At 41.8% G+C, this 12,354-nt stretch overlaps 1 long non-coding RNA gene across 1 annotated transcript; it reads right to left on the minus strand.

The window, feature by feature from the left end:
• Window positions 1–421: 421 nt before the first annotated feature.
• On the minus strand, window positions 422–9,765 carry LOC140502102 (uncharacterized). Its single transcript, XR_011966530.1, has 2 exons — window positions 6,998–9,765; window positions 422–2,640 (listed from the first exon to the last, which is right to left on the minus strand). It is a non-coding gene; the product is annotated as an uncharacterized lncRNA (long non-coding RNA).
• Between the last annotated feature and the right edge of the window lie 2,589 nt (window positions 9,766–12,354).

Here is a 12,354-nt window from a genome sequence, read left to right on the forward strand (position 1 = left end):
TGAAATTTTAAAGGTTTATCAATGAATATCTATACATGTTGCATTATTTTGATCATATTGGTAAGATCTGTATATTATAAAAATTCTTGCTGAATTTTATTTTAATGAAATATGAACTAAGAAGATAAAAGTGTGAATTGTAATGCAAAGTTTGGAAACTTCTGCCTTAAGGTGATACCTTGTTAAAATGTTGCCAGGCTGCCAATGAAGCGTCTCCCAACTGCAAGCAAATCTCTCTGTCCAGATTTGGAATAATCAATCTGAAATTGTTTTGCTGCACAGCACCACACGAGATATACAGAATAAGGAAGACCCTGCCCTCATGGAACTTATAGTCAAGCAAGAAACTTAATGAGAAGAAAAATATTTATGAGCTTTGGGGGCAATGATTTTTACTAAATTACTGAACGTCTCCAGTAAATGAAAAAAACTCACTTTCTGTGTTTTTATTATGAGTTTAACAACCATGAAAAGACACAAATATTCAAGCACACGAGCAAGAACAAAAAGTGATGATACATTTGACCAGAAATTTCCATTATCTGTATCTACTCAATTTATGGATTTCAAATTCAATTTGACTTTTTGTTTTCCTGTCTTAGAAAAAAGACATGAAAAAGAAATTACCTCAATTTTCAGGATTCTTTCTTTTAGATCAAAGTTGTTACTTTGGCTTGAATTATTCAAATAGTTGCAGTTCAGAATCTCAGGCAACATTACCAAATACTTTTCTGATAAAAACCTTGTGAGGTAGGTAGTACAAATATATATAGTACAAATAGTACAAAGTACATCTTACAGACGGGGAAACTAAAGATAAGAGAGGTTTAGAAGCCTGTCCGTGATCAGACAGTGACAGCGCTAGGATCTGAAACAGAACTCTCAGCTCCTGGGGCTCTTTCCGCCCTCCTACATTGCCTCCCTTCTCCTCAGTACTTACTTTGTATGGGAATCCTCATCGATACACTCCTGGTCATCACATATTTCTAGATCACTTAGTAATTTAATGCCAAAACAGGTACGTCCTTGTATGCCATCCAAAGTAGTTTCTAGTCGTGCCCTTGTGTCACCTTGCCCTTTGCAGTTTTACTAGAGCCTCCACTCTCCATCACATACATCATACCCCTAGGAAGAGAGTGCCAGGTGTTGTCACCACTCATTCCTTTGGAAAGTTGCATTTCTTGCTCTTGAAGAATTTGTCCATCAATTAGGAAAGGTCTGATCTAGTTTCTTCCAGTTTGATTAATGTCCTCTGATCTAACTATCACCTTCTAGTCTAATCTCTACAAGCAGAATCTCTGTGAGGGAAGAAAGACTGAAATATGTCAAAATAAACATCTCCAAGTAATAAGGGCAAGGAAAAATGCATTTATATATCACCTACTATGTGCCAGGCTCTGTGCTAAGTGTTTCACAAATATTAAAGTGCTTCACATATATTATCTCATTCCAATCCTTACAACAGCTCTGGGAATAGGTGCTGTTATTATCCTATAATTAAGGAAACAATTGAGGCAAACAAAGATTAAGTGACTTGCTCAGGGTCATACAAACACTAAGTGTCCAAGGCTAGATTTGAACTCAGGTCTTCCTGACTTCAGGCCCAGTGCTCTGTCCACTGAGCCACTTATCAACTTCTAGGAATTTCTCTGCTAAGGAATAAGAAGAGAATTAAGTTACCCATTTTAAAAATCCTCCCTTTTCCCTTCCCAGATCACTGGGAGCACTATAGTTTTTCTGTTTTGTTTGAACACCTGATTTCATCTGTGTGGGGATCTCCCAAGCCATTTATAAATTCCAAGTCCAAGGGCAGTCCTCTCTCCATGAGGCCACATTGTTTCTGTATGGATGAAGAATGTCTCAGGACACACTGTGATGTACTGGAGAGAGGAGCTGGTCTCAGAGTCAGGAAACTCTGGGCTCACATCCTGCCCTTGACACACTGGCTAGAAGACCCTGGGCAAGTCTCTTAACTTTTCAGTACCTAATCCAACTCTCCAGAACTATTAGTTGGACAGCAGCACAGAGCTACACGAGTAGAGGGAGCTTGCTTGTGATTCTTCACATCAATAAATTCATAATTCCATCCCCCTATCCCCTACCATGAGAAAGAAAAGGTGGAATTTGGGGGGTTCTTCAGTCATTTCTCAGTCGTGTCCAATTCTCCATGACCCTGTTTGGGGTTTTCTTGGCAAGGATACTGTAATGGTTTGCCATTTCCTTCTCCAGCTCATCTGACAGATGAGGAAACTGAGGCAAACAGGGTTAAATGACTTGCCCAGGGTCACACAGTAAGTGTCTGAAGCTGGATTTGAACTCGGGTCTTCTGGACTCCAAGCCTGGCACTCTGTTATGTGGCTGACTATTCAATGAACTACTTTTACCTAAATATTAAAAACATTGTAATTATATTTAAGTTTTAAAAAACACTGTCTTTTGGCAATCTTCCATAGTCATCAGCACAATGAACGATCCTCTGGTCTCTCCAGCAGCTGCGGGCAGGGCTCCGAGCTCGTCCCGGACGCCGGGCACAGTACGGAGAAGGAGACACTCCCCACATTGTTTCCTTTTAGATTCTGTAGAAGCACGAGGAGCTCGCGCTTCTGACGCGGCAGCATTCTGTGACTGGAATCTTCAGCACTGCAGTAGCAAGAAAAAGGAAAATGTGAATTTAGAGGCAAAATATTACTTAACAGTAAGCGGCCATAATCTTTGAAAAGAAAGAAAATCTCTTTTAGAGCCTCTCAAAAGGGGGACATTTTTAGGTGGAGACTGGCCAAGTCATTGACGTGGTCTTTTTTTTCTTCCTCTCTCTATCAGGGATTAAAAAGAGGAGTGCTAACGCAAAATTTCAGAAATTCTTCAAGCAACCCTGTAATTGTAGGAAAATGCCATCGTGGAGCAAAATGTTGTGCGTGTCACGTCTGCAAGCTCGTCCGTTTTCACAAAGGCGGCCGAGGATCCGCTGAGAGGACACGAGTCATCAGTCTCATTTCCACTGTCCTTATTGTTTGAAGACGACATTGAAGCAAGATTGCACCTGCATCCTGGCTGCCTTTAAACATTAAAGAATGTATACGTGTTCTTAGGTGTTGAGATATTTGGAAAGATATCTATGCTCTGTTTTTAGGCAAATGTCAAAATGGAAGCAGCAGGCCAATTCTGGGGTAACTACCTTCCCTCTATAAACATACACATGCGCACGCAACAGAAATCTTCAAACATGGAAGATGAAAAGGACAAATGTTGGCGTTACTTATTGGGTTCAGGCCAACAGAGAGGAATGTAAATGTATGTGACAAAAAAGGTGACATTAGAAGTTGAAGGCAAAACTTAAGAGTTCACATCCTTCCTCCCTCACTGGCTGTTTGACGCTGGGCAAGACACAACCTCTCTCAGCCTCAGTTTCCTTATCTGTAAAATGAAGATAATTCCAGCACCTAGCTCACAGGATTGTTGTGAGGATCAGATTGGAGAACGGTAAGGTGATGTGTAAAACTTCAGTCATTTTTCAGTTGTGTCCAATTCTTTGTGACCCCATTTGGGGTTTTCTGGGCAGAGATACTGAAATGGTTTGCCTTTTCCTTCTCCAGCTCATTTGGCAGATAAGGAAACGCAGGCAAAAAGAGGGAAGTGGCTTGCCCAGGGTCACACAGCTACTAAGTGTCTTGGGCCAGATTTGGACTCAAGGAAATGAGTTTTGTAGGCTCCAGGCCCAGTCCTCTGTTCCCCTGTGGCCACCTAGCTGTCCCAAAGCCTACAGCACCCAGTTATCCCAGGCAATCTTCCATCCAAGTACTAACCAAGTTGACCTTGCTTAGCTTCCCAGATCAAACCAGATTGGGCACATTCAGAGTGGTATGGCTGTAGATGAAACTAGTATTGTTATTGGAACATATTTCTGGCTCCTACTTCAGTCATGCAGCTCTGAGTTATTGTGCAGAAGGAAAATGCAGAACGAAAGGGGGAATTTTCATGACTAGCGCATCATTCCTGGGCTTCTGTGATCTAGCCCCACCTTTACCTTTTAAGACCCCCCAGCTCTGTAAGGCCTTTGCAGATGGCAGTTGCAGGCTACAGAAACCACTTGTGCTGTTATCCCTTCCCTGGCTCTGTACACTTTTTGGTTTCTCCTTGTGTCCCCATTCTGCTACTGCTGTTTCTGGGCTCCTGTTATGCCAGAGCAGGGAGATGCTGGCATCGGAGCTGTTTCTCACTTCCAACCTGGTGGAACATATACCAGAGCAAGGTGGATGGCCATCTGCTCCCCGGCCCCTAGTCTCTCTCTTATAAAGCCTCTACAGTGGAGGACAAGTTCTCTCTAGAACACCCTCCAAGAGAGGGAGCTTTGCTCATCTTCAGGCAGAGAGCAGGGGAGCATTTTAGCCTCCCTCCCATACCTGGGTCTTTTTTTCATCCTCTCCTCCTGCATTTCATAGACATAGCAGCGTTTACAAGGCTGTGGGCGGGACTCAGTAATTCCACTCAGCCATACCAACTACAGATTCCAAGTTCCTTTATTTTCAAGTTTTGCAGTTCTAGATCTGTACCTTTCTGCATGGAATACTAAAGCTAGGAAGGCCTTTAAAGAACCTTTTGTCCACCCCTTGTATTTTACATGCAAAGAAACTGCAGAGGGAAAGTGGCTTAAGTTTTATTCACTTTTACACCCTAGTGAATCGATCACAAGTACATGAAATGGTTTTGCTGAAAATGAACAAGGGATATCTCTAGCCAGAAGGCTGTTTCTCCAAAAAGCGACAGGGCACAGCAGACTGCATAGACAGCTGGCCTCAGGATGAGGACGAACTGACTTCCAGTACTTACTGGCTGAATGACCCTGGACAAACCACTTATCTTGTCAGGACTCCAGGCAATTCTCAAAAACTGGAAGTTGTAGAATAGGTCCAGATCTACATTAGGAAGGGAATTTTCTCCCTGGGAGTTCTCTATATGAAAGAAATCTTTGGCCAGATCCTCCCCCAAATCCCTTAATTCATTAAAACACTAAAGTCACTAAACACTAAAACAGATTTTAGATTTTTTTTGAATTAGACTTCACCCATTTAAGTCCTCATTTTCCAACAGCTGCACTGGTTTTAGATTGTTTTGGAATTCTCCATTATGGCCCAGAAATCTCATCATTGGGGAAATATCATTGTGTAAGATCAAATCAGTCTTGGTACTCACATCTCATCAGTGCCCTCTGCCCTCCATATTGGACCCTCTGATTGGAAGATGGAACCATGAACTTAACCTCCATTTGAGAGAGCCCAGGGTAATAATCTCCCTATTTTCCACCAGTTATTCTGCGTATGTATTGGACTTCATCATGCCCCCATGCCAGGTCCCTTCCCCCACCCACATCAAACCCTTTTCAGCTTTTTTTTTTTGGCTTATGGTCTTCCCCCATTAGACTGGAAGCAACTTGAGAGCAGGGATTGATGGTCTTTCTTTTTATTTGTATTTGTACCCTCAGCATTTAGCACATGATTGGCACATAGTAGGTGTCTTAAATCAATGTTTACTGACAACTGACTAATGCAAACCTCCTTGTGGCATAGAGATGACCCTGGCTTCTTAAGGCTTTGTCAGTGGAGCACAGACTAGGACAGTTCTACCAAGCTGAAAAAACTTTGAGTCAACACCTGGTGAAGAACTGGATAATTATTGTCTGAATCCCTGGGTCCCTTCAAGACTCAGGTGAAACACCTTCTAAATGAAGCCTTTCTTGATTCCCCAAGTGTGAGCGCCTTCCTTCCCTAAACCACCTTGTATTCATCTTATCCCTAGTGATTCCATTAGAAGGTAATCTCCTGGAGGTAGGAACTGTTCAGTACAAAGTCTGGCACATAGTGCTTAATAAATAGTGATCAGCTGAGTTAAATTTGAAGAGGTTCAGTGCTAGGTTGGGCATACAGAGATGAATTTCTGGCCAGAGCAACCCTTGAAGATCAGCCTTCCAAGCTGTAGAGGGATATCACCAATGATGGCAAGGAGAGACAACACTGAATGGAATTATGGATCACCAAAGTATTCAAATAAATTTAAAAAGTTGATACCATAACTAAAATTGCCTGCTCTATCAAATCCAAACTTAGTCTGGAATTTAGCCTCCTTTCTTTCAAAAGATTTCACAAAGAGTTGGACATGACTGAAACGACTGAACAAAATGATAGATGGGTAAGTAGGGTAGAGCACTGATTAAATGGTTACTGTATGCTCCCTGATGTGGGAGTTAGGAATACAAAGACAAGTAAGCTAGACAGTCCTTGCTGTCAAGAACTTACATACTAATAGCATAAGAAAACACATAAAAAGGGGCCGAAAGGTGATGATGGGAGACATGTGAGTGGCAAAATGTCTGAGCAAGACAAGGCCTATCAAAGTCCATTGAGACTCTTAGGATGTGGCCTGGAAATTCTGAACCACATGGAGTTGGGTGAGGGTTTGTTTTGTCCTCTTGATGTCTCTCATTACCCAGGTCCTGGAAACCTCTACAGCCTGATGCCCCTGCAGGTATGATCCTAGATTTAGGAGGCCCCTTGGAGGGCCTCTATTCTATCCCTCTTATTTTCTAGAGGAGGAGACTGAGGTTCATAGTTTCCTAGAGACCACACAGGTAGAATTCTGGCAGAGCCAGATTGTGAACCCAGGTCTTGTTTCTTTTTCCTTTTGGATTTTTTGGAGGGATGGGCGGGGCAATCAGGGTTAAGTGACTTGCCCAGAGTCACACAGCTAGTGTTAAGAGTCTGAGGCTGGATTTGAACTTAGATCCTGCTGATTCCAGGGCTGGTGCTCTATCCACTGCATGATCAAGTTGTCCCAAGATCCTCTGTTTCTAAAGCCTGTGTTTTCTCCCCTGGGTCCTACTGCCTCCTCAACAAATCTGGCAACCATAGCAGGTTCTCCATCTCAATGGAGAATCCATAAGAGAAAATGAAACTCTCCTAGAAGCTCTGGCCCAGACACTGTGATCATCTCTGTGTAGCCTTACCAGTGGCTGGCTCCATCTTTAGTCTTGCTCCATCTCAGTCCAAAGTCAGAATTGTTTGTTGGGTTTTTTTCCCCAGAAGTGAAAAAGAGACTATGGCCCTTTACCAAATAATGTAACTTCCTCATATTTCTGTTCCAAGCAGACAGGAGAGATCTTGAGACGTTTATTTGGATGACTGGATTCTAGACATCTTGACTTGATGGTTCAATGCCTGTCCAAAGAAAGAGGTTTAACATTTGCTTTTAGTTGAAAGTAGGATCACAACCACACTGGACATTCAGGGATGTCAGGATCCCAGCAGCAAATCTCTGTCCACATTTCTTTTCTGAGGTTTAAGTACTTATGTTTTCATGTGATTCATAACTTCCTTAAGTCTGGACTTAGAAAGTTTCCCCTCTAGGGATGCCCATCAATTGGGTAACGGTTGAATAAGTGGTGGTATATGATTGTTACAGAATAGTATTATGCTATGAGAAAAGATGAGGGGGATGGTTTCAGAAAACCCTGGGAAGACTTATATGACAATGCAAAGTGAAGTGAGCAGAACCAGGAGAACATTGTACACAGTAACAGCAACATTGTAACAATGATCAGCTGTGATTTTAGCCTCTCTGATCAATACAATGATTCAATATAGTTCCAAAGGACCCATGATGAAAGATACTATCCACCTTCAGAGAGAGAGAACTCATGAACAGAACGAGAACAGATTGAAATTTATCATTTCACTTTACTTTTCTTGCTTTTTTTTAGCAACATGCAAATATGAAAATGTTTTGCATATCTGTATAACCTATATCAAATTGCTTGTTGTCTCAGGGAGGGGAGTATGGAGGGAAGGAGAAATTTGGTACTCAAAATAAAAAAATGAATATTAGAAATTATTTTTATAAGTGATTGTGTACTTGGGGAAAATATTTTTTAAAATTGTTTCATATGACTTAATGTGTATAATGGGAATCATAGGGCTTGATTTTTAAATGGATAGGAAAGGGCTGGAGGGGAGAGAATTTGGAACACAAAATTTAAAAAAATGAATGATTAAAAAAAAAACACCTTACCCCTCTATCAGCTCAAGTAATTGCTAAATGCCATTGAAGGGAGGGGGAAATGGTCGAAACAATGATGAATGGTTCTGCTTGTGCCTTTGATATGTTGTGGTTAGCTCAATGGCTGCTCTGTAGAGTTGGGGAGGAGGTGGTGCCTACCTGGCAGCCAGAACTGGGCTCCTGCACTGAGTACAAGCTCTGCAGTACTGTCTAGTCATCTGGGGACAGTTAAGTTTGACTATTATATGGGTCAATCAATACTGGTAACTACTGGTGAAGCACTCATCCTGCCTTGGGCTTGGGTGCATGCAATTATGTGGCACAGTGGATAGAGTGCTTGCCCTGGAGTTAGAAGGACCAGATCCAGCCTCAGATGCTTACTAACTGTGTGACCTTGGTCAAGTCATTTAACTCTGCCTCAGTTTCCTCATCTGTCACATGAGGAATCCATGTCAAATTGAGAAGGAAATGGCAATCCCCTCCAGTATCTCCACCAAGAAAACTCTAAATGGAGTACAAAGAATCAGACACAACTAAATAACAATAATCATCTAAAAGTACAAATAGAGGTAGAGTACAAGTAACTTCCGGCACAACCCCATGTTGTGAGGCAGACGTTATAACAGCATGGGGGTAATCACTTCTTCAGCATTTACTGCGTTGGGGTATTTGGACCTTCTCTCTTTCCTCCTTGATACATGGAGGTATCTGAACAATCTTTGCTAATTAACTGAACATCACCTGGTGTAAAGTGATCTGAGGGGAAGCTCTGGCCATTGAAGGTGATGAAGTTCATAAAAAGTCTTTGCTCATACACTCCAGCCACAGATACATCCATTCCACAAGAACAAGGGATTAACAGGGCAGAGGATGAGATTTCTGTTATTACCCCACTGGCTATATGTGACTACTTATACTCAGAATGAGAATGTTAGCTGTAGAAGGGACCTGGCTGATCATCAATCCCAACCCCTTCATCTGACAGCTAAAGAACCAGTCCAAGGGAGGTTTAAGTGATTTTTTTTCCTTTGGTTTAGACTTGTGATTCCATTGGTGTATGGAAATCCCAGTGAAGAAACTCCCTCTGTCACTGAGGATGAGCAGCTTCTCTGTAACTTAAGAGTCTCAAGAGAGTGGGCCACTGATAGCTTCATTAACTTGCCCAGGGTCACACAGCCAGGATACATCAAAGGGAAAACTTGAACCAGGATCTTCCTGGCTCTGAAACCAACTCCCTCTCCATCACCAACTTTATGGTGTTAAATGATGAGTTCCCAGCAAATGGCCAGGTATTGATGTGTCCAATACTAGAACTTGCAATGTGTCTGTAAAAGATTTTGTTGTTCTAGAGAATGGATATGAGAAAAATCTTCCCTGAATTATTTCCATCAGTGAATGTCACTGTTACGAGAAGAACAAAGCATTAACATAGGATCAGGAGTTAGTTCTAGAAAGGACTTTAGAGATTGCCCAGTCTGGGGATTTTTAACCTTTTTTGTGTCACAGAACACCTTTGGCAGTCTTGAGGGCGTAAACGGCCCCCTTTTCAGAAAGGTTTTTAAATGCCTAAAGCAAGGTACATGGGAGCAGAGGGAACGAATTATTTTGAAATAGTTATAAAATATTTTTAAAACCTGAAATAAGAATCTCTTACTTAGTCCAACCTCCCCCAGCCCCACAACCCAATTTTACTGATAGAGAAACTGAGGCCCAGAGAGAAGCGACTTACCTAAATTCACTGTAAGTTAGAGTCAAGATTTCAACCCAGGTCTTCTAACCCAAATCCAGTGCTCTTTCCGCCACACCATGCTGCCTCCCCTACTACTCCAACCACTGGCCAAGTGGGCAAAGTGGGCAAAGTCATGACCAAACCTGTAGCAGCATTAGGAAAATACTGAAAAAACAGCAGCTCTCCCACTCAGCTGGCAGTCAGACTTTGGTGGGTGACAAACAACTGAAATACTGTTCTGTTAGAAATGCAGGAAAAGCTGCCACAAAGCCCATGCATTTTATTCTGTAGAACAGAGCATCTACTGGTTAGAATTCAATACAGATTTAAACAAAGGAGGATGACTGGTGAAACAAGCCTGATACCTCAGCCTTTATTTCCATCCCTAGGTTATATCGGAGAGCTTAGATTACAGCCCTTTGTAAACTTTGGGTGGTGACCCCATAGGAGGTCACAAAAAACTGGGCAACAGTAAAAGGTCTCTTAATGCACAATGACAAAAATTAATTAAAAATCCAATACATAATGAATCTGAGGTATTTCTGGCAGCACTTGCCCAAGTGGCGCGTGCAGCTTCACTGCAGCCTTGGTTCTGAACACAAAGCATGTCTACTCTGCACTGAGTGTGCCCTCAGGCCATGCCATGCCAACAAAAAACAGGAAGAGGGGTCCGAGGGAAGAAGTTTAAGAAGCTCTAGTTTAGAAGCAGGGCTGAGGAAGGGGCTGCGAGAATCAGCCCCCGATGACAGTGAGAAGTTAGAGTTCATCATGGCTAACAGAAGGCAGACGAAACATCAGTTATTAAAGCCCTAACCCTAATCCTAACCCTAAACCCTAATCTGGCGCTATTTTGTGTAGCGCTGAGTAATTAATCTTGCATATTCTCAATAGTCTGAATCTCTAAATTACTATACTCTATGATAACTGATATGTAGATGGATGCCTGAAATCAAACAGGGAAAGGTAAAATTTAGGACGACCTTCTTTACCAAATTGTGATGATTTTAGATGTCCACACAGAGGTAAAGTGGAAAATCTGGATAGAATAAACTTCATTTATCCAGATATTTCAAATATCTAAATTGCCTTATTAAATGACAAAGAATACCACAGTATTCAGTGCCTGAAAGCTGATGAAGTCTGAATTTAATACATTAGCATTCATTCTTTAACTGCCTTTCAATCACCTAGAATTTAGAAAGAACTTCTCCTGGACAGATGAGACAACAAAAAAGCTGAAGAGATGAAGAAAGGAAGGGAGAAAAAAAGAGGCAACTTAAGGTTTAACTCTTATTTTATGATCAAAACTGAATAAATTCCCTGGTGACTGAATGAATTAACACTCATGACCAAATTATTTGATTCTTCCCATCCTCTTATTAAATATGAAGTTAAACAGTGTTGAATTAAAACCTGAGATCAATCGATCTATCTACACATCTATCATCTAGCTATCTGTCTAGCTAGCTGTCTACATGTCTATCTGCCTATCTATCTACATCTGTCTCTCTCTCTCCCTCTCTTTCTCTCTCCCTCTCTCTCTCCCTCTCTCTCTCTCCCTCCCTCCCTCTCTCTCTCTCTCTCTCTCTCTCTTTCTCTCTCTCTCTCTCTCTCTCTCTCTCTCTCTCTCTCTCTCTCTCTCATCTATCATCTACCTATCTGCCTACATGTCTGTCTGTCTGTCTATCTATCTATCTCTATCTCTATCTATCTATCTACCAGTATACAGATTCTAGCAGCACCTTCCTCAGCCCTGCTTCTAATCTATTCAGTGGGGCATCTAGGTGGTGCAGTGGATAGAGCACCAGTGCAGGAGTCAGGAGGACCTGAGTTCAAATCTCACCTCAGACACTTGACACTCACTAGCTGTGTGACCTTGGGCAAGTCACTTAACCCCAATTGCCTTATCCTGGGTCATCTCCAGTCATCCTGATGAATATCTGGTCACTGGATTCAGATGGCTGTGGAGGAGAAGTGAGGCTGGTGACCTGCACAGCCCCCCCGCACTCAAAACAAAGTCAAGTGCAAGTCAAGTCATCATTTCTCTGATGGCATGGTCTTCTTTGGCAACGAAGGATGAACACACAGAATCTATCCAATGTAACCTAGGGAAGAAATGAAGGCTGCTAGGAGAAAATATATAATCAAGCTTGTTTCATCAGTCATCATCCTTTGTTTAATTTTATATTCAATATTCATCAAAATTGAATGTGGATATGTCTGTTTATCTGCCTGCCTGTGTATCTATCCATCTTTACCACCTGGCACCTTAATACCTGCATCTCATGGGACAATATTTGTCCTCCAACTGGCTACATTTGGGATTTTTCATGACACAGATAATGTTAAGTTTAAGATAATATTCAGAGGGCCACTAAATTATTGTGACACGATGATGCAGAAAAATGAGCCAATGGAAATTATGCAGATTAGTCATTCCCATGTCCACTTGGTGTATTCTGTGCAGTCAGCTTATACTCCCAGTCATGCACCCTTCTGCTACCCTCCTTGGCTCAATCAACATACTCAGGCTATTTAATTGTGCTTCTTTAAATGGTGTCTGCCCAAAGAAAGAAAAC

This window comes from Notamacropus eugenii, chromosome 4 (assembly GCF_028372415.1).
Source record: "Notamacropus eugenii isolate mMacEug1 chromosome 4, mMacEug1.pri_v2, whole genome shotgun sequence".
Lineage (NCBI taxonomy): Eukaryota > Metazoa > Chordata > Mammalia > Diprotodontia > Macropodidae > Notamacropus > Notamacropus eugenii.